General features: G+C 42.5%; 2 pseudogenes; both read right to left on the bottom strand.

Annotated features, from left to right (window-relative positions):
* Positions 1-4,441: 4,441 nt before the first annotated feature.
* On the bottom strand, positions 4,442-4,709 carry LOC147456168 (protein EMB-1 pseudogene; annotated as a pseudogene).
* Positions 4,710-4,980: 271 nt separating this feature from the next.
* Positions 4,981-5,628, bottom strand: LOC147456169 (protein TIC 20-v, chloroplastic pseudogene; annotated as a pseudogene).
* Positions 5,629-23,007: the final 17,379 nt, after the last annotated feature.

A 23,007-nucleotide genomic window follows, 5' to 3' on the forward strand; every position in this document is an offset into this window, starting at 1 on the left:
CGCGTAGAGGGGCATTCTAAAATTTTAGAATGCCTCCTCGCGCGCCTTTAGTAAAAAGCCCATTTTTTGGGGTTTTTTGACATTTTTTGCCTCTCCGGATGTCGGAATGAGACAAGTAGACATTCGTTTTTAAGGTATTTTGGCATTCCGGATGCATTGGTGGTGTCAAAATCCTCAAAATCTATCACTATTTTACAGTTTGTGACTTTTCAACTTTCAGTGATGACGTAAGCTGCATTGAATGCGCCGCACCTGCCTCCTGAAAAAGACGCTCGCATTAAATAAAAAAGTGACCGTTTTCAAGGACAATTGGGAATATAAATCTACTTTTCAAAGTGTCTGGTTGTCCTTTTGGACGTACTCACAAGGTGCAAGTGCATTTTTAAAAAAGTTTCTAGAGAGAGAAATACAATTTCTTACAAGGCCCTCCAAATGACCTCCGAAATTTTCTAATGTGTTTCGCATTAGTAGGCCTGGGTAGGTCTACAATGACTTTGACTTTGTTTAGGTCTGTGGTTATGCCATTTCTTGAGACAATGTGTCCTAAGATGCGGCCTTGCTTAACCATGAATACACACTTTTCCGGGTTAAGATAGATTCGATACGTCCTGCATTTTTCAAAGACCTTTTGCAAATGGTCAATATGTTCCTCTTGTAGAAGAGAGTGTACACAAAGGTCATCCATGTAAATTTCTAAGAATATTCTTAGGTATTCCTTGAATGCGTGCATCATTAGCCTTTCGAAAGTGGCTGGGGCATTAGTTAAGCCAAATGGCATAACTCGATATGCATAAATCCCCCATTCTATGGCAAACGCTGTTTTGTGTTGATCGTCCCTTGCTATTGCCAGTTGGTTGTATCTTGAAAACCCATCCAGAAAGGAATAAGCCCGTTTCCCGGCCACTCGCTCAAGTACATGTTCTGTGATTGGTAAGGGATAATTATCCCTTATGGTGGCTGCATTTACCTTTTTAAGGTTTACACACACTCGCAGTTTTTCATTCTTTTTGGGAACTACCACAATAGGTGACACCCAATCTGTATGTTCAATCTCATAGATGAATTCAGTTTCCATTAGTTTATCAATATCCTCTTTGATTCATTTAGCAAATGTGTCATTATATGTATAAGGACGTTGTTTGCTAGGTTTTGCATCCGATTTCAAAGGAATTGTATGTTGGCATATCGATGGATTGACTCCTTTGAGGTCTTTATATGACCAAGCAAATACATCTTTATACTTCTTGAGAAGTTGTGTTAGCTGTTCTTCCTCTTCAGGCTCTAAATCGTTAGCTATATAGACCAGTTGAGGCTTTTCACTTGGTTTTGCAAGGTCTATCTTTTTTGCATTTTCAGGCCCATCGTAAGATTCTTGGTTGTTTCTTTCCATGACTGGTGGTGTCATGATGATTTTTCTGTCCTGGATAGTAAATTTTCGATAGTGTGATGGTACATTCATGTTTTCCTTTTCTGACTCCCCTTTATCATCACTATCTTCTTCAGTAGTCCATATCTCACGTAAAGACCGTTTCAGTTCTTGGTATTTCTGTTTACGCTTCAGTTTGGTCCACTCTTGGTCTTTTGTTGTTTCTTTTTTTTATTTTTGAGATTTTCGTGATTTTGTTTCGGTTTTAGCTTTTTGTACGTGTTTTATTTCCTCTCGCATTCTTTCTTTTCGATCTTTTGAGAATCTTCTTGATCTTTTACACAGTCCTCTGCTTTTACAAGCATCAAATAGTGAGTTTTACCTTTTATCCTGGGCATCAGGTTCTCTCTCGCTTTGTTTCCTGCTCGTTTCCTCCTATAGCGTTCCTGGCGTCTAGGGTGTTGATTAGCAAAATCATAAAACTTGATATTCTCGGTTTCATTTCCACGCTCACTTGAGGTGTTTGAACACTCATTATCTGCATCATCATTTACTTTCAAATGTTCAAAGGAGTTGTAAAACTCTTCTTGTTCTGGTTGTTCTACAGTCTCTTTTTCTCCTGGTATAACGCTTACCATGTAATAGGGTAACACATCATAGCCATCCTTATCGCAAAATTTTGTTGTTGGACTGTCTGTAATGGTACAGACATCGAATGTTGCTAGTATGTGTTCCCATTTGAGAGGTTCCAAGGCATCTTCAGGGAAAGGTTCCGGAATATACTCTTTGTCCTCAATTGCTCTTTCTAAGACGCATTTCTCTCTTCTTAAGCTTCCACAATGTGAAGCTCTGCACATCCATAGCTCTTTTGGTTGCCCTAACCATGCTGGGAGTTCTGATCCTGCTACTGTAGCTGAATCAAACTCTTCCACAGGTGTTTGGTTCACATCTTTGTAACTATGGTCTTTCAGGTGTATTTTAGTTGTTGTCTCGCCATGTCGGAGGTATATGTGGTCATAACCCCAATCTTGGACCATCTTCAATTTTCGCATGAATGGTCGTCCCAAGATGATCTCATAATTGTTCTTTTTGTCGAAATCGACTATTGCAAATGTATGCTCATACTCGATTCCGCACGAAGTGACAATCACTTTTTCTAAGAGTCCTAGAGGCTTTTCCATGAACCCATCTGTCAATTGCAATTTCATTCTGGTAGTCCTTAAAGCTGGTTTTTCCCATTTTTTCCAGATTTCCTTGGTAGTGATAGAAACTCCCACTCCACTCTCAGGAATAGCTTTGGAAACTACTCCTTGGAATTCTACTGGTAGCATGGTGTTTCCATCTTCCCCTTCGCAATACTCTCCAACCTTGTTCAATGGTACCGGCCTAGTGTTTAGTTGAGGCCTGTCCAACTCTCTGATCCCTTCCTGAAGCCTCAAGGTGGGGTCTTTCACTCCAAATTTTTCTAGGCATGTTTGGTCGTAACCTTAGGAATTCTGTTAATGTGATGGTGCACGCCACCGAGGAATCTCTAATCTCAGGAGAGATTTTTCGAGCAATCCCTAAAACGAGCGATATAGGGCAAGGCACATATACAAAAAAAAAAACCAAACGTGATATCTTAGGTGACTTCAAGCACAACAACAAAAAATTAATTCAAGATTGCAACTATTTTTAATGGTAAATCAACCACAAATTTTTGATCAACAAAACCCTTTGAACAAGGTTTGGGTAGAGTGTTTTGTTTGATGGGCTAGAACACTTGGAACCATTACAATGGCATGTTGATATTCCTCTCCTTGGAAATTTTTGGGTGCGGACATATGTGCATGAGCGGCGCCAACACACCCTTAAAACATTTTGCAGGCATATCCTTGACTGGCACGTTGCATTTTCCATCTTTTTCTAGCAAAGAAAGACGCACATTGATGGCCACTATACCATTTCCTTTTTACATTTTTTCTGATGAAGCAAGCAACAACAGCAAGTAGCACATTAAATAAGTAGTAAGGTTTGTTAAAGCTTGCTTATAGCAGGCACATTTCTGGCGACGGATATCACTTGGTGTCTCTTAGGGATAGTGATGGTTCGCACACCAGCTTCAACTACAACTTTCACATCATCCAATTTGACATTATCATGAAGTTGAAATTGTCGAACAAATCGGCCAAGCGATCTCTCTGCGGCATACCATGTCATGGGTCCTTTCTCTTTCACATTCTTGAACTCCCCATTGATTTCCAAGGTACCATCTTCATGCACATGCACTTGTACATCCTTTTTGATGATACCACAAACAACCAATTTGAAGATGTGGGCGTTGGAAGTCCTCTCTCTCTCTCTCTCTCTCTCTCTCTCTCTCAATCTAGAGAGAGAGAGAGAGCGAGAGAGGAGAGAGGAGAGAGGAGAGAGAGAGAGCGAGAGAGAGAGAGAGAGAGAGAGAGAGAGAGAGAGAGAGAGAGAGAGAGAGAGCTAAGCCAGTCTCTCTCTCTCAGTTTTTTTTTAAAACTCTGAGAGAGAGAGAGAGAGAGAGAGAGAGAGAGAGAGAGAGAGAGAGAGAGAGTGAGCTAAGCCAATCTCCATCGTTTTTTTTTCGAAAAAGAAAAATTATGCTGAAGAACGTACAGATCAGAAAGAGAGAGAGAGAGAGAGAGAGAGAGAGAGAGAGAGAGAGAGAGAGAGAGAGAGAGAGAGAGAGAGAGAGAGAGAGAGAGAGAGAGAGAGAGAGAGAGAGAGATGTCAAAAAAAGAACGATGGAGACTGACTTAGCTCTCTCTCTTTTGTTTTTGGAAAGCAAACTAAAAGACTTGCAAAGCTAAATAGCAGATGGTAGTTTTAATTACAAAAGCAAGAGCTTTAGGTTTACAAAAGCTAATCCACAGCCAAAAAACTAGTGCTAGTAGAAGACTAAGATCACAATTCCCACCGAGAACAACAAAAAAATACAATATGTGCACTAATTAAGATAATCTGCAGCCGAAAAACTACTGCTAGTAGTAGACTAAGATCGTAATTCCCATCAAGCACATCAAAAAGATACAATATGCACTGATGATGTAACTGGGGACATTTTTTCTACTGAGTTCTATATTTTTTACTCATCGAATGGCACTGCCTTCTCCTCAGCTACCTCACCGGCAGACTGCTCCAGGTTGGAGAGGCCACCCTTCTTTCCCATTTCGTGGTATCCTTCTATCCCCATTTGCTCTTTTCGTGTCTGCCCTCCTTTGCTGCTCCCTTCCGCAAGGCGTTCACGCGCTTCTAAGGTCTTGCCTCCAGTGCCTCCAGGAACGACCATCTCTTTAGCGCGTGCCTTCTGGTCAAGCTTCTCACGAGATGCCATTAGCTTTGACGGTGTGGTTTCTCTTGAAAAAAACACAGCACAAAATGGTGAGCAGGTTGCTAGCAAAGATTAGAACGCTAACTGCCTCAACCAAGTAGTATTGGCTTATCTCTCTCTCTCTCTCTCTCTCTCTCTCTCTCTCTCTCTCTCTCTCTCTCTTTTTGAAAGAAACTGGATATACTACACTTGAAAATACTATATTTTCTAGTTTAAGCTGTTACATAATGTGTTACACAATTTCTTGTAAGCTTACATGAAAGAATGGTGCACCTCACATGACCTGAGCATTTGTAGCATCTGCAACAAGAGGAAGGCGTGGAGTCTTTCATGACCCACTTCCAAGAAGGAAGCAGGCAACCAGATAAAAGAAAACAGTATTGTAAAACACCACTAGAATCTCCAAGCCAACACCGCTTTGTGGATGATAAATGCCTTCCATAAGGCTCAGGAGAATGAGAAGTATATCCAACATGACAGCTTGCATGGTGTTGTAGCGTACATAGCGATTGAAGTTTGGATTCTGGACGACCGGGAAATAGAGGCCAAGGAAAACTGCAACACTTGCAAAAGGGGTGCTGGAGTAAACATGCAGGAGCGGGTAGAGAGGTCTAAAGGCTACCTGGTCTTGGGGGAACTGTGTCAAAAAATACCATCCATATTGTACACCATCCAGGAAAGGGAGAAGTTACGAAGAAGCAGAAACAATCCTTTCTGCTGTAGTTATGCCATCCCCACACTGCCCTTTTGCATGCACTGTCAGACGCAAACGCCTGCTCTTGCTACCCCTATGAGAAGTGGAGCTTAATTTCCTTCTTGACTGTTGTGAGAAAGTTGACTGGAGGGAAGGTAGCAAGGGAGCGATGGACTAGGATGCTGAGGACGCCCTCACCATGCCCTCACAGCGCACAATGTACGCCATCACTTGTCTCTCTCTCTCTCTCTCTCTCTCTCTCTCTCTCTCTCTCTCTCTCTCTCTCTCTCTCTCTCTCTCTCTCTCTCTCTCTCTCTCTCTCTCTCTCTCTCTCTCTCTCTCTCTCTCTCTCTCTCTCTCTCTCTCTCTCTCTCTCTCTCTCTCTCTCTCTCTCTCTCTCTGTTTGTCGCTCTCTCACAGTTTTTTATAAAAAAACTGTCTGAAAGAGCGCACGCCGGTGCGCTCTCTTTCAGACAGTTTTTTTTTAAAAACTGTGAGAGGTTGGGTTCAGAGGAGGCGGAGGTATCATTGACTATGTATGTGTACGAGGTTTTCAACTATGAATGCATGTCAAAGTGCCAAGGGCTGATCCAGCGAAAACACCTTGCAAGGGCATGCATAAAGTCCCTGGCTTGCAGCAGAGAGTAATCGGAGACATCCTAGAGATGACGTGTCAGCTTCTCGTGCAAGTCACAGGGGTACGATACTCATGGCACGACGGGGTATGTATTGCTCAGCACGACGAAGAGGAGGTGACGCACTTCATCCGGCACATGGGATGGATCTATGCTAGCGCGGATTCCACCATCATCTTCCTGCACTACATCGGCCACCCAATGGCACCCATCGGCCCCGGCATTCGGGCCCCTTCGACCTCATCTCCCGTTGGCAGACCGTGTATGGACCTTCCAGGAGTCTGCCCTCTCAAAATTCCGCCAATACTGTGTGTGTTGGGGGGCCAGCCTTCGCCAATGCTCTAGCCTTCAAGAGTTTGAAAACACTCTAGCATCATGGTATGAGGAGGGGGCTCCAATTCCATCGAGGTCCCTGAAGAAGAGCAATTCTGGGATCTAGTTGAAGAGCTGCTGAAGGTGTACTTGTCCCAAACCTTTGATGGACGAGGCATGTGTCCTCTTTCTGTGGCAGACACCCATTGGGCAAAAGAAAACATACGATCTCCAGACTTACCAGAGTTTGAGCAAGGCCCCCCTTCTCTTGGCCTTCTCTCTAGAATTACCACATGCGGGACTCACCTCAGATTTCCCCATGTTTTTCGGCAAGCGTATGTGTGTGTGTGTATTTAAGGCGTATCTTCTTCACGTAGGACTCCCTCTATATCCTATTATCCGGAGGATTTTGAGGCAGGTGGCATACGCCAAATCGTCTCCAAAGTCAAAACCGCCCTTCTCTTTGGCTATTGCAGTTGCTTTCAGAGGTGGTGGGCGATGGCTCCACAAGCTTTTAAGCCACAAATCTCTCTCTCTCTCTCTCTCTCTCTCTCTCTCTCTCTCTCTCTCTCTCTCTCTCTCTCTCTCTCTCTCTCTCTCTCTCTCTCTCTCTCTCTCTCTCTCTCTCTCAGCTTGCCTGCGTCTACTTCTGCCCGCATACTAGCCAAAGTGGGTTGGCGAGCTCAAGCTCAAGCTACAATGGCTTGGTAAGAGAGAAGAGGCGAGCACCTCTCTCTCTCTCTCTCTCTCTCTCTCTCTCTCTCTCTCTCTCTCTCTCTCTCTCTCTCTCTCTCTCTCTCTCTCTCTCTCTCTCTCAGCTTGCCTGCGTCGACTTCTTGCCAAGGTAGGTCGCGAAATAGTCCCCCAACCAAAAACTTAGCAAGTTGGACTCGAACTCTTGCTGCTTCACACACGCATCTTCCAATCAACTGCGCTAACAACATAGGAGGCTTCATAGTGGTGCGTGGCATAGTGTAGCGCATTAATAAAAAAATATAACAAAGGTCCCCCAAAACCAGCCTGGCTACGCTGTTGTTAATGACCATGTGTCATTGACCCCACGCTATTGCTCGTGCCAGTGTGCTATAGTAGATGACTCTATGCCCTTCCTTTTGTCAGTCTTGTCCTTTGTCTTTGCAGTAGGCATCTCTAGGGATTTGTGTCGTACTTTTTTTTTCCAAAATTTGTTGGGACATACTGGAATTTTTTTAATTGAAAAGGGTACGATATTAAGCTGAGACACATTTTTCCCAAGCACTTAAGAATCAATGGAAAAAAGGAGAAACTTACGATGACTTGAGCATTAAGTACAAGGCTAGACTTCTTATTAGTCTGTTAATCTTACTTTATGCTAAAAACATGTGAAGCCCAAGCGAGCCTAAGAGAGAAGATAATATTTTCAAATATTGTGTTTATTTTCTTAAAAGTAAACTTTGATCTTTTGGAATTTAGGAGGTAGTCTATCCATTGATAAACCTTTTTGTTGTGGTGCGTGAATATATAACAAACAATAAGTATTATGTTGATGATAAAATTTACTATATCGTGTACAAACAGTTGCTCGGGTTTGTCCTTGCTCGGAAAAAATCGCTCGGTGCATGGTAACACTCCATGCCACCGGGGTGGACAACAACTCAATCAATCCTTGCGAATCCATCACTTTGTTAGAAGAAAGTCTTTGAGATGGTATTGCTCTCACTTCCGACTTAGCTTCATACTCTCCTAGGTAAGAGGGCAAAGTTCTTAGCGAGTCGGGTTGGCTGTGCCCCGAACTAATTGATCCTTGGTCTCCCCCTTGTGAATGTATCTCAAAGTTCATTTGCGATCTTGCCTCAAATTCTTCAATAGGAGGTAAGGTTACATTCTTTTCTTTTCTCGTGCTATTCATGTGGTTACTCATCCTATTAGCCTCGTTGGCCTCACGGATTAGCTTCCACAGATCGTCTAGACCGTTACAGTCCTCACCCATTTCTGCCAATATTTTAGGCTAAAACCCGTCACTTGTCCCATCTGTGGTATTTGGCACTATGATAGGCTCTCCGCTGGACTCATAGGCATTAGCGATTCTTTCCTTCGTTTCTACATGTTTCTCTAAAGTTGGTTGGATAGGGGTTGGAGCTGGTGCCTCATGCCAATGTGCACGTTTACCCAGCGGGTCTTCCATCAATGATTGAGCTGTTTTGATCATCTTTTTACACATATCTAACCTCTGTTTTTCTATTTCTGCATATGGATAAGTCATCCACCTTTGCTCCTGAGTTTGGTTCTTTTTAAGTCTAGCTTCATAAACTTTTAGAAGTGCATCCAACTGCTCATTTACCTTGTCAGCTAGTACAGATCCTCCCAATCCTGCACTTTTGGGCTCTGCTATTTCCTTGGGTGCTATGGTTGCCGTGGTGTGTGAGCTTAAGCTATCTAGATCCTCTAACCGCTCTAATCTCTCCTGTGTATGTTTTAACTCCTCGAATAGGGCTGTTAGCTCTCGTTCCTTCCTGGATTTCCTACGCGCCTTTCTAGCTTTCCAAGTGCTTCTCTGATTTCTCATTTCTGAACTTTGGGCATCGGTTTTTGGTTCTTCAACTATGGGTTCGTTAGTCCTTCTTTGAGCTTGGGCTTGTGTTACCGCCTGAATAGGTATGATTCTTTCATTTTCCGATCCTCCATTGGAAGGTACTGTTTCTAACATGTTCAAGGTGGTTTTTGCTCCTTTGCTCAGGTTTTTAGGGCAATCGGGAATCAAATGAGTAATTCCACATTCTAGGCAATACGCATTGACTCTAATGATTTCATCATGAGGACAGTCTCTTAGTCAATGGTCTCCACCACACTTGTAGCAGGGTCACTTGGGTTGTTGAGGTGCTCCTTGAGCTCCTCTTTGTTGGTAAGCATGTCTGTGTCCACCCATGCCTCCATTGGCTATGAACATCAGTGTTCATTCCTCTAAGATATATCTTCCTTCTCCTGCTACCTGTGCAGCAGTTGGTGGTCCTGTATTTCCTATCATACTCCATGGTTCTGGTGTCAAGGGTTCTTCCGGTGGATAATAGACACGGTTTGCCGCATATGCATTGGGATCTTCATAATATGCATGCATAGGCATCAAAGCCTTATCCTCTGATTCAGTTACTGTTGGTGTGTATCTTATACCAATTGGTCGTAATCCTGGTAGGGGTGGTTGTTGCCCCAACACCGGTTGTGCTCTTTCTACACCTACAGGTCCTGATAGGTTGCTTGCTTGATATCTAGGAATTGATGGAACTTGAGGAGAAGCTACTGGAGCTTGGGGAGCATAAGGTCTCTCTCTCACATACCCCTTGTTATAATAACATTCCTATGGTTTGTCCATTTTTGTTCAATAGCACACCACTTGGGCTGTTTAGCCTGGGGTTTGGCATACAAGTTGATCTTTTTTAGCACTTCATCTACAAGCTACTCTTGTTTTACAGCTACTTCTCCTTTCGGTGCTGTCTTAGAAGACTTGCTTCCACTTTGTTGTGAAGACGAATTGTCATCAAGGTCCTTGAACTCCCCCTCTTTGTAGACCGCACAATTGTCCACAAGGTAAAGAGCCTCCTTGGTCAACTCATTCAATGTCGTGCTCCTCTTCATATGTAAGTCTTTATGGAGATCCGCATTCCTTAGTCCTTGGATGAATATCAATATAATTCTGGACTGAGTTGGCAGTTCTTCAACAGGACAGAACTTAACATATCTTTTTAGTCTTAGGGCTGCCTTTTGTACAGATTCTCCATCTTTCTGTTTGAATTTATGGATCTGTGAGACAGTATTATGAGTTGTCCCCCTTTGTGAGAATTCCTCGATAAACTCGTCAAACACTTCCTCCATAGACTCAAAGTCTCTACTCTCTACAGAGTCAAACCAAGTGGCAGCATCGTCCTCGAGGGTTAATCCAAACCCTGCAGCTCTAATTACACGCACAAAGGCTGCTACATGATCTCTTGGGTCTCTCCTTCTTGTGTATTTCTTGTTTACCCATTTTTTCACTTGAGAAGGTCTAATTCTTCGATGATCTACAAACCTCATCATTGGATCTCCCCGTCCTAATCGATATACCTCCTCAGGTCTTCTATAATAGGTTGGTTCCTCTCCCAGTGGTGCTCCTAAGCCATAATTTCTAACGGTTCTCGTTGGAGGTGGTTCTTCTCTTTGAACTCGTTCTATGGGTGGTCCTCCAGGCTCTGTTGACCCTTGAGTCTTTGGCTTACTCTCTCCCTGATACCTTGAATAGAGTGGTGGTTCTTGAAAATCCCTTAGCCCTCGTGCGGCTTGATAACCATCTCGGTTTCAATCTTGTTCCAATGTTGCACTCTGTCGAAGACATGCCTGCAATGATGGCTGGTTTGCTGGTTGGTCTTGGTTGTTGAATGCTTGCGGTCGGGTGGAATGTGAGGTAGCGTCATACTCATCTGAAAAAGGATTCATTGACTTGCTTGGGGTGTAGGTGGCTCTTGGCACTTCCTCGGGGGCATATGCTGATGCTCCTGGACCTGTTTCCCTTTCTACCTCCTTTGGGAGAATACGTTGGTATTCTCGCCCATATCTATTAACAAAAACTATACCCTTCCCCATAGCAGTTTCATAAGAGAATAAGTAAAGAACCTTGTTTTTGCTTAATTCGTTTACGTATGGTTCTTTGCTGCGAAAATAAGAGACTATACCCTCACTCTCATGTTTGTAGATTCCCACGTTCTCGTTATAAGTTGGAACCCTGGTTGTTTTCTTATCATACATAAAAATATCTCGAGGCCGATCAATGTTTGGTGGTGGTTCTTGAGTGTCTGAAATCATTTTCCCTTTCGTCACATTATCTCCATATCTGTTGTAATCTTCAGGGTTACTAACTATCAGATAGTGGTTCCCCTTTTCGTCTTGGAATCTATCTCCATCATCATAGACTCGGATTATCTCCAATCTTTGAGCTGGCCTCTCTTCGATAGAAATGCACTTGCATCCTTGATAGTCAGAATAGACTAGGGCTCCTCTCGAGTTTGTTTCCTCTAAGAAGATCACAGTGATCTTGGAATCATTCAAAGGATTTTGGGAGGTGCTTCCTCCTCACATAGGTCCATCATAGGTGAAACCTCCTGACTGTTGACTACCCATCATGAAGAAAGATTTGTCTGACGAAGTGTCAGTATCACTACCTTCCTCAATAATTGGTGCTAGCGGATCTAGACTTGCCTGAGTTACACTCTCTTCGGTGGACACTAAGCTACCTTGGTCACCTGCCACCTTTTGGTCTCTAGCAATGTATCTTCCTGATCTTAAATTCATCAAACTTATCAATGCAATTTATCACAACTCCAACCACTCACCTGGCAAAGGATCAGTTTCTGCACGACTTCTTGCTTTGTTGCTGAATATACCTGTACACAAGCGTTTTAATTTCGGCAATCAAGTCAAAGCATTTATCTGCTAGAGGTTATCTTAGTAATGATTGGTATAACTGGAGAGTTAATCTCAACCACTACTGTATTTTATACACTGATGATGTTCTGGATTAGGTCTGCTAATCTGAAACTGTACTTCCCTCGAATGTTGATCAATTTACACAAAAAAGTCTGAATTCAGTCTTTGCTTCATTAAATGGGCAAACAAGGTCCAAATTCACTTCTGAAAGAAGTTCTGGAACCCTTAAGCCAAATGGAATCTCACTGTCTATGCACAGTCAAATTTTCTTTGTAGTATGCCCCAATAGACATCCTACACGTAGGATGTCTCCTGCTGTGTTTTGGCTGGTGGATTTTAGCAATGTGGTTTCCCCTTGTTGTGCTGAGCCTACAGCTGCTTTTACTTTTTGATTTGAACACCTATTAGCTGGTCAATGAGTCAGAAATCTGTTCTGACAGCTTGTTGCTGATATTGATCAGTCTAATCAACTCCAATTTGGACCAAAATTGACTATGAGGCTTGCCTTAGGCTATAAAACACCTTGCTATGCTCACTATCAAAGTCTGGCTTCAATTTCTTGCTTTAGACATCCTACGCGTAGGATGTCTTTTTCATCAGAATGGCTTCAAACTCAAAGCTCAGGCTCCCCTTGAGTTGCTAATCACTTTGGTATACTCAAAATTTGGTTTGGAGTCCAAAATCACTCAGAAGACATCCTACGTGTAGGATGTCTTTTTGGCCTGTTTGACCCCAAACTTGTCCCACAACTTCCCCTTGATGTCAGTAACCCAGTGGTATACTTAGATTTTGGTTTGGATTTCAAAAGTCCCAAATTTCAGCTGTTCTTGCTTTTTTTCACTCAAAAGTGCTAAAGTCCACTTTGAACCCAATTTTCTCACCCAAATGAGGTGAAACCCCTTTCAGTCACTCAATATATCATGCAAGACATGCTCATGCAGCCATCTTATGGTTTTGGTCTCAAAATAATGTTTTGGCACAAATTGGGTAGGATGTCTGGCAATTTCAGTCTATCTAGCCTTATCTTGTCAAGATATGGCCAAATTTCCACTTTCCAGTTGATATTAGGGTAAACCCTACCTTATGAACACACTGGTCAACTCAAAATGCCAAAATTCCTCCCAGATTAGCCTGTAGACATCCTACGCGTAGGATGTCTCTTGGCTTGATTTTTTTTTTTTTTGACAGAAATGCTTCTGATGCTCTGATTATCTATCAGAAACACTCACAGTAACTTTTGGACTTCAATTAGGCTTTCAAACACACTATTGCGTGTACATACATGAAATGATCTACTATTGCGTGTACATACATGAAATGCTCTAGATCCTGAATCATGATGTCCTACTTACTCTACTCCTACTTATCATGTGAAATGGTGATAATGGTGTTTTTGGTTGCTTTTTGGCTTCTCCGGACTCTCAAGCTCTCCTCTCACCGCTTCTACCACTCCAACTTCTACTCAAGAACTCGACTACTACCTAAAACTACTTTGGTCTACCTAATCTACCTAAGTCGAAGGATCTAGGCCAGACACACGCTTCCTAGACTCCCTCTAAGACCTAGAGAGTCCTCCACCCTCTGATCCTATCTAAATGTAAAACGAGACTCTTGGCAAGCCAAAAATCCCAATCCTCAAGGATTAGTCTCGGTCACCTACCTAAGGTTTTCGTCCCCGGCAGCAGCGCCAATGTTGGACAGATACGCCGCGACAGACGTCAGCACAGGGAGAACTCACCTAACATATAATGTCAGCTAAGGACGAAGCTCGACCCGCAGGTGCGTGGAAGCAAGAATAAGGTGTCAACCTACACTCGACGGACTCCTAACTAATTCCTACAGAGGTCACTACCAATTGTCTAAGTCACAGCCTTCAAGAGTGCATAAGAGGAAACTTCCTACAACGCTTTTTAGAGCCGAACACCCATGAAACAATCTCGAAACACCATATAACTTCAAAGAGACCCTACTAACACCAATAGTTCGCTCTCCCTAAGGTCTATGAACCAAAATCCCAACCCAAAACACCCGGTGCAGAAACACGTAGGATGTCTGGCTGAAATCTGCAGGTCTTCGTTTCCAAAATCTAAAGTGTCTAATGTGTAGTTCTACTCAATGTGCATGCGTGGATATGCTGTAATGCAAAATCGGACAACGTATGCTCATCCAAACACCCGATGAAGCTCGTAGAAGGAGCTCGCAAAACCGGACCGTACGCGCGCAATGTAGGTATCGGCACGTAGCTCTCATCGGGGGCAACACACTGCACTTCTCCGCACTCGATTCCGACCACCGGAGCATACGTAGCATCAAGATGAAGCTCACACACTCTCTCTCGTACACAATACGCTCACTCACAGACTTCAAAACTTGTTTTTAAAATGACAAAAGGTTTTTTCATTAAGGTCAAAAAGTGGTATATATACCTTACAATTTCTCAAACCCTAAAGTTCCAAAATTAACCATCTACTCAATCTAACTATCAAAACTGGGATACAATTTGGAAACTTCTGTAAGTCCCAATATTTACAAGGTGAAAAATCAAGTTTTCCTCAATGAATGAATAATTACAAAAAGAATAATCTTTCGAATAGTTAGATGCCGCGGGGTGTGTCTAGCTTTTAACAGTCATAGATGAACAAGCACTACTGCCTATTACACCTTATGCTGAGCCTAGTCCATCTACAGTAATGGTAGAGAGAGATTGTTATAATTCACATCCACCACCAATGGAGGAACCTGTGACTTATGCTCCACCAGAGCTCGCACCAATGTATTATGTAGCTAATCAAGGTGTCAGAACTCCTATGGTAAGACCCATGATTAAGCCAAGAACAGGAAACTGTTACAACTGTGGTGTAGATGATCATTGGAAAAATGAATGTCTAGAGCCTAACAAAAACCTCAAGCCAGTTGAAGCCTATTGCATACAATGCTGCAAAAAGGGAGGACACTTTCCAGAAGATTGTCCTAAAAATCCTTTAAACAAGGAAAAAGCAGTAGTAAACGTAGTCCAAGTGATACCTAGTAGCTTATCTGAGAGTGATCCGATTGTCCCAATCAAGGTAATCACCAGAGCTAAGGCTAAGAAAAAGAAACACAAATTCTCAGATGATTCGGAGACTACAAAAGCTGCCTCTCAAAAGACCAAAAGAAGCATAAGCAAAAGATATGAATTGAGAAAATTGAAACAACGAGTTGAAATCGAGGAGAAAGAAAAAAAGTTATTCCAAGAAAAGGTGAAAGAAACTGGAAGTGGAATCAAAGAAACAACCGTGAAATCTGGAGGATCCATTTTGGTTGATAAAATTTTTGAGCCTATTAATGCATCCTTGGAAGCCTACCAAGCAGGACTTAATGCAGGCTAAAACGTGGAAAACAAATGGAAAAACTATCCTTCTTCAGACATGGAAGCAGCTAAGCTAGAAGCTTATCAAAACTTGGTAAGAATCATGCAAGAAATGCTGGAAAAACAAAAAACCAAGCTTGAAAGTATCACAAAACCTGAAGAGCTGTTGGGGGTTCCATCGTTGCAATAGCTCCAATGACCAACAAAATTATCAATCCGGACGGATGAGCTACCCGTGTAGGAAATGTAAACCCTCACACGGTTAGTGAGCTAATCGTGGCAACACAAATGGTTAACTCTACAAGGTGAGCTTCTCGGCCTATGGAGGAGCTAAGCCACAATGAAGGGCAATCTGCATATCCACTTCTCTTCACCTCCAATCAACCCAATCCCACACACTACAATTCCAAGATGCACACAACACTAATCCTATCATGCAACACACTAATCGCAAGCACACACACATAGATCTATTAAGCACCAAACTCCAATCAAACCTACATGCACACACAAGAAAAAGAGGGCAATCACACAAGATTAGAGAGGGATAAACCACTAACTAGTTAAGATCTAGTTAATCTAAGCATCATAGGCAATCATAAGAGGTAAGAGGGAGGCATAGTGAGAGAGAATGAATCATTGATTAGTGTTAATCAAGTCTCATGAGCAAGGAGAAGCTCAAGGACTCCATAGCCACACACCTCAAGAGCTCTCACCAAAGAGTGCTCTCAACAAATGAGCTTGAGAACCCTGATTTCTTTACTTCGTCAGCGTAGCAGCGATTTCAAGAAACTCCGCTTCTCACTTAGCCATGTGGCTAGTGCTTATCTCTAAAAAAAACAAGCTACACGGCCGTCAACTTAAAAGTAACGAAGTAATCAGCAGGAGCAGCTCGCAACAAAGCACTTCGTCGTCACAGGAAGCTACGCCTTGAAAAGCTACGCCACCGTCAACTTAAAACTAACGAAGTAATCAACAGGAGCATCTCGCAACAAAGCACTTCGCAGGCATAGAAGAAGTCCTTCACAGGAAGCAGACGGTTGTTGGAGAAGATAAAACTCTCGGGTCTCGGTGCCTCAGTTACGTCGTCGCATGCAGCGCTTCAGAAATTATCCTATAGTTTTGCTTGGTAAAAGGTACTTCTTTAATCTGGTCGTTCTCATGACTTCTTGATTTAGAGAGACGCAATATGTTTAGTTTGAAGAACTCTAGTCAGGCTCTCATGATTTGAAGTACAGACTTAAACCAAACATATTCACAATTTGGGTATGCAAAGATGCTCACGTTAGCCATCTGTTTCCATTATGCACAGATGTCAAACATTGGGGATAGTTTGTTACCGGGCTTTTTTGGTATTGTGTATAACAGTCTAGAAGGCTCAGCACCTGTACATAGTTGGAAACTTGGAAGAGACTTTAGATCTGCTAAAAACAGACTACGTCCTTGCTACACAAAAACTAAAAAAGCATATAAACAATATACAGTCTTGTTAAATACCTTACCTATGGTAAAGGGAGCCATGGATTGCTTTGTACGCATAGGTACCAAGATTACCTATCATCTAGAATCAGGATATTTGAACTTGTTATGTCAATGACAACCTGCATCCTTAATCCGGCCCTTCTATGAGACTTTTTAGTCCAAAAAGAATGCTTGTGAGACACACATACAAACACACACACAATCACCTAATGACACAACTCATCTACAACAGTGTTTGGGAAAATTCGTTTTCACAAACATACAAAAATCCCTCCAAGAAAAATCTGAATCAGAAAGTTTACAATACTAGCGATTATTTTTACAAAATTAAGTTATTTTTCATGTATTTCCTTGGTCCGGGCCTGCAACTCGACAGAGAGCAGTACTCTCATGGGACGCAAAAGCCATGTGGTTGCATTCAAGGCTTTCCAATCAATCGGTCACAAGGCTTTTCCAATCAGCTCTTGTGCAATTTGTTCTCTCACTTTGCACTATACACCTCTCGAAAATTCATTGCTCCAAGGTTTGTGGCGATGATGCAGGGTGTGGTACTAGCATTGATGCAATATGATCTATTGCATGCTATCGGTAGGAGTAGTTGGAGGACCTCGAGGGCCATGGAGTACACAGATGGCGTTAGCAAACTAGAGCTAGTCACAACACACAACACTATTAGCAAATCCCTCATTGCCCCAGGGTTTGTGGCGATGGTGTAGGGTGTGGTACTACCGTTGATGCAATACGATCTATTTCATGCTGTCGGTAGGAGTAGTTGGAGGACCTCGAGGGCCATGGAGTACACAGATGGCGTTAGCAGACTAGGGCTAGTCACATCGCACAACACTACTAGCAAATCCCTCTTATCATCTCTAATTGTTTGCTTCGTGATTCCTTGTTTCACAATGCTGCCAATTGTCTTGTAGATCTTCATTACTTGCTAGTGCATCTTACTTGGATAACTTATTTGATGTTTTGCGACCATGTACACCTTGTGAAGTGTCTAGGAGGGGAGAGTTATTATGCACAAGCAAGGGGTGTCCATGCTGAGGATAAAGAGGTCTCGCTAGAAGGAATGGCAGTAGTTTTCACAATAATAACTAGGCCTTCTTGCTCATAGAAAAAAAGCCTACCTCGTCGACATAGCAAGAGCATTCTTCAATATCATAGATTTTGTAGGCCAAGCTCCTCCCTATTCATTCTAGCAGTAGAAGGTCGACAATGTCACTGTTTGCCTCGTCGCCATATTTGAATTGACCTTCATCTGCAGTGAAGCCTCTATGCCTTCCCGACGCAGCAATCATAGCAGCTTTGTGTGTATGTCCACCTTCAACTGCCTTACTCAGCTCGTTTCTACAGGTGGAACTACTTATGGCCTAACTCTATCATTTTTTTTCTGCAAACAAATCAAGAGAAACTTGGACACATCTCCTCTACATTCGCAACAACGACATATTCCAGCGTGCGGTGAGTAAGAAGTGCCACATTTTAATCTTGAAAGTTGAGGACACAATGAAAAGGAGCACACCAAAAATTGCATGCTGCCGTGGGAATGGCACGTTCCCTCATATTATAAAAATTGGGGAGGACTGTGAAAACTCCCCCGTGCAGGGACACCAGCATGTTTTCTTTTTTTTCCTATAACGTAAGAAGTGAAGGACATATACAAATAATGAGACTACGCTTAGAACCTTCAACATTGTGCTATTACTTTTCTAACGCTTCGTACTTATTCTTTGCAAGGGACATTGAGAAAATCAGGTATCACTTGCCTCTTCCCAGTTCGAAACCCCACAACAGCACAATCCAACACTAGGTACATGGTTGTTTTAAATGCTTGAACTGTTCGTTGCTTAGACGTGACTAGTAAGTAAATATCACAAGGTTCTCATTGCATTGAATCATTAAGATTGAGTCCGACTTAAGCCTCCAATGGACCATCACCGAAAGCATAGGATACACCTCAGCAGATCGAAAGCGAGACATCGCACTTCAATCAAGAAGAAGGCTAGATTTCTACCATGCTCACAATCATAGATTGATATCCTCAATTTAGTATACTGATGGAGTTCAGACGCTGCAGTGATATTCAGACCTTTAAGCATATGCTTTGTTTGTGGTGTAGTTTTCATCCAAAGAAGTGCCTCTTTTGATTGTACTCGAGCTCCAGATGAGACATCGATTGCAATGTTTGCTAGTAGTCTATTGGTATGCAGCTTAGAGGTTACACAAATAGAAATGCAATGGGTGCAGTGCTCCACTTGTGAGAACTCAAGTGCACGTCGCAGATATTGTGTGCCCTTACTTCTAGACTACACAAGAAGAATATTGAACGGAAATCAACTTCACATATAGCTACTAAGCGTCATTGACATATCTGTCAATGCCATCTCAACAGTGACAACAATTGCACGAGGTACACTAGACAGACGTTCAATATTAGATAACCCTCTGCTATCATGGAGTAAAGAGCATAGAGCAACCTTCACAGATCAAGATCTAGCTACATCACAAGTGGCAGACATACTTGCATTCAATCTTGAGAACAACTTCGTACTACAGAAGTACATGTCAATGGCCAAACGACCGAATAAGAAGCTTGGCCTCTGCATACTAAGTCAAGATAGTGTGAGTAAGACCATTCAACAACAACAAGACAACGCACCGTTTGCACTGATGGCGCAGCTTGACACAAGTTTGATGTTTGGTATCATTGAAAACATCATTGAACCAGCCAGGCAAAGAGCATTCACCGCTAGTGATACTTACGAATTTGCTTCTCTACAGCTCCGTGGCCGTCAACAATTGCTTGAGAGAACAGTTACTTTCAAGCCCAAAGGCATGCCTACCGCAACAAGCTCTATGAACGACATCACAATAGAGAGAGCAACGTTTCCATTCCTGTTCCCTTTTGGGAAAGGCCAGTATGATGGTAAAATCAACTTCAGTACATATGTAAAGGTACGTGCATTGACTCTGTTCTCCATTTACACCCTGTACAATCCATACTTGGTCATAATGTACCAACTAAAGCAGGCACTTATGTTGGCTAACAATACATACACGAGGTTGTTGCAAAGGGACATTGACAACTACAAGAGGGCCAATCGTACAGCAACTGACGAAGATACTTTGAGACATGTGCTTCGGTACAACACCCCTTCCAGCATGCCAGGTTCCTGCTCGTGGCACCGCAAGAACCTAAAGGACTTGATAGAAATGGTGGACGAATGGGGAATGCTTGATTTCTTCTTGACTTTCACTGCCGATGAGGTCACATACGCAAGATGGCCTGAGATTGACACGATCGAGCTAATTGCACGTCATTTGAACACCTCCTTCATTTGGACAGACTGCCCAGTCGAATGCACCCTCACCTTCCACTCTAAGTTCCAAATGCTTATGTCCAAATATATACTTGCAAAAGGCGTGTTGGGCCGTGTGCAACACCACTTGGTTAGATATGAGGTCCAAAATAGAGGATCATTGCATGCTCATGTCATACTGTGGATGCATGAAGAAGACAAAGAGAAACTATCTGTTGAAATAGCTGCATACATCCTGACAGAAACTAGCTCTGTAGTTTTGCCAGAAGTAAGCCACCTCCGAGAACTTGTACTCAGGAAACAACTTCACAAGTGCTGTACAAGTTGTTACCACGGTCAAAGAGATGGAGTATGTAAACACGGGTTTCCATTCCATGCGCAACCAAATCCAAACCCAGTCTTCAACGAACAAAATCACAGATGGCAATACTTTAGTCCCCGACATGAAGACAGAAATGTTATACCGTACCACCCTACAGTGCTTCTAGATGAGGTGCACATATGAATATACAACGGGTCACCAATTCATTGTTGTCCTACTACCTCTTGAAGTATGCACTCAAAATTGAACCAACGGGCCATCTCAACATCCACTCAGAAGATGGAGAGTGCTTTAGCCTAGGTGGCCTTGACACTGTAAAATTGAAGCTGATCTCAGCCTCCTTACTGTCGAAACCTATCTCAGCAACATAAGTGGCATTAAATTGTTTGCAAATCCCAATCATTTCAAAGAGTGATAGTGTCCAATACGTCGACCCATCACCCCCGGCACTATGACAACGAATCATTTCTCACAACAATGATGTCTTGTTGCACCCTGTTGATCTTTATTGTGTACGACCACAAACTCTGGAGAAGCTTGCATTCTATGACTTCCACAAGAATTACATAGTGACAAAGTGAAAATAAAGGAAGAAAAGTATTTTAGAGGAGAATACCTACGGCCAATCGCTGCAGCGGCAACACCGACTGGTCCATTTCACAGACTTTCACCCAGGGCATCATCCGGAGGCTTTCTTTTACAACGTGCTGCTAAAGAGCATCACCTTCAGAAATGAATCCCAGCTGCTCTCACCGGAGAACACATCCAGGTCATACTATCTTGAGTGCAAACTTAGAAATTTGATACTGACAGATGAGGACCTTGAGATGTACATCACAGAGTACACACAATGAAATATGCTCACAATAGATCAAACACACCAATTTCACAACATGATACTAAAGAAGACATCCTCAACAAAGGCTGCCTCATTTCAATCTGTAGATGTGCAAACAACATATGAGCAACAGGACATGCCTTCTCGTATCTCTACCCTTCTAAACGAGCTTCAAAACGTTCAAAACACGTCACTGACATCTGAACAAGCAGAGATCTACAAGAAGCTCACAGCATCAAAGGGTGGACTGCATGTGATCACAGGCACTCCTGGGAGTGGAAAACGATTCTTCATTAGATATATCACAATCCAACTCATAATGTAAGGGAAAATTGTCACACTCGCTGCTTCGACTGGTGTAGCAGCGCGACGAGGTTAGGCAGCAATGCAACAACTGCCCATTACCAATTCAAGATACCAGTGCGCACACAACAGTATCCCCTGTCAATCTTCGAAACTGATGACATATACATCAGTATTAAAGAAGCAAACACAATTATCATAGACGATATTTCTATGTTGACAAAGCAAAATTTTGATCTCATAGTACTACAAATTGTGAATGTCACCAACGGCACACTACTACACCCATTCAAAGATAAAAAGGTCTTCTTGTTCGGTGATTTGGCACAGTTGCCGCCAATATGCAGGCATCAAAGTGATCAGTGCTACTCATGCCACATCACAAGATCCACTGATTGGTCCACTGCTACTATGTACATTATGTCTTGCTCAGTACGCCATGCAAAAGATATCTCTTTCATAGAGTTCCTCAATACAATAAGAGTCAGGCTCCCCACGAAGAAAGAGATCCACGATGCGCTCGGTGACCGCATCATAAACCAGGATCAAATAGAGCAACACATGGATAGGAATATGACAATAATTTTCACACACAAGAGTGACATTCGGTATTATAATAACCTTCTCTTGGAACGCTTTCATCGGCATAGTCACATCATCCAAATCGGCCTCAAGAAGAATGCACACAACGTCCCTGAGCTCCAAGCATGGCTTGGAGATCCCGACATCCACGTAATTGACAGAATAACAAAAGGATCAAAGGTGCTGATAACAGAGAACATAGACTTAACAATTGGAGCAGCCAATGGATCAATATGTCGCGTAGACAAAATCCTCCAAGATGAAGAAGGAGGCATCAAAGCAATCAAAGTCACACCGGACGCATCCAAACAAGAACTTACACTTCGACGATCAAAGCATAGCAGGCGGACATTCAATGGGCACTGGTACCATAAATCCACATTCCCAATAGCTCTCGCCTATGCTATGATTGGACACAAGTCCCAAGGTGCAACAATCAACACCAACGTCTTACTCATTGTAAAAGAAGTTTTCGCCCTGGCCTTCTATACGTGATGCTATCACGCATCATCGAGCAAACCCGACTACATTTACTACAGCTTCCTACTCCAAAGATGTTCACACCATCTAGATTTTTGACCTTCTAAATATGAATGTTTCCTACCCCCTCGTCAGTATCAATTCTTCTTTCTATTAAACTAATTGAATCACCTTGTAACTGCCCTGTATATAAAGCACAAATTTTAGTTCAACTGCTTATCTTCTCTTCTGTCGACTTGTCATGTTCAATATGTTACATTCTTGACACATCTTCCCTATCACCCCTACTCACTCTGATCCACCTTTTGTAAATTTACTGCTCTTCCCTTTTTCACTTCATTCATTTGTGTGCAAACATTTGTCGGATCTTATCCTTCAAAAATGCTGTAAGAGGTCATCAAAATAATTATTTTTACGTGCAAGAAAATAAATCAAACAATGGATCACAACACGGTACATTTTGCTCGCTTGTCTGATCTTGCATCTGCGTATGTATACACATGCGAATCAATTACTCATCTTACTGTGCAGATCTTCAAGCAATACACGAA

Source organism: Adiantum capillus-veneris, chromosome 6, assembly GCF_014529385.1.
Source record: "Adiantum capillus-veneris isolate H3 chromosome 6, ASM1452938v2, whole genome shotgun sequence".
Classification (NCBI taxonomy): Eukaryota; Viridiplantae; Streptophyta; class Polypodiopsida; order Polypodiales; family Pteridaceae; genus Adiantum; species Adiantum capillus-veneris.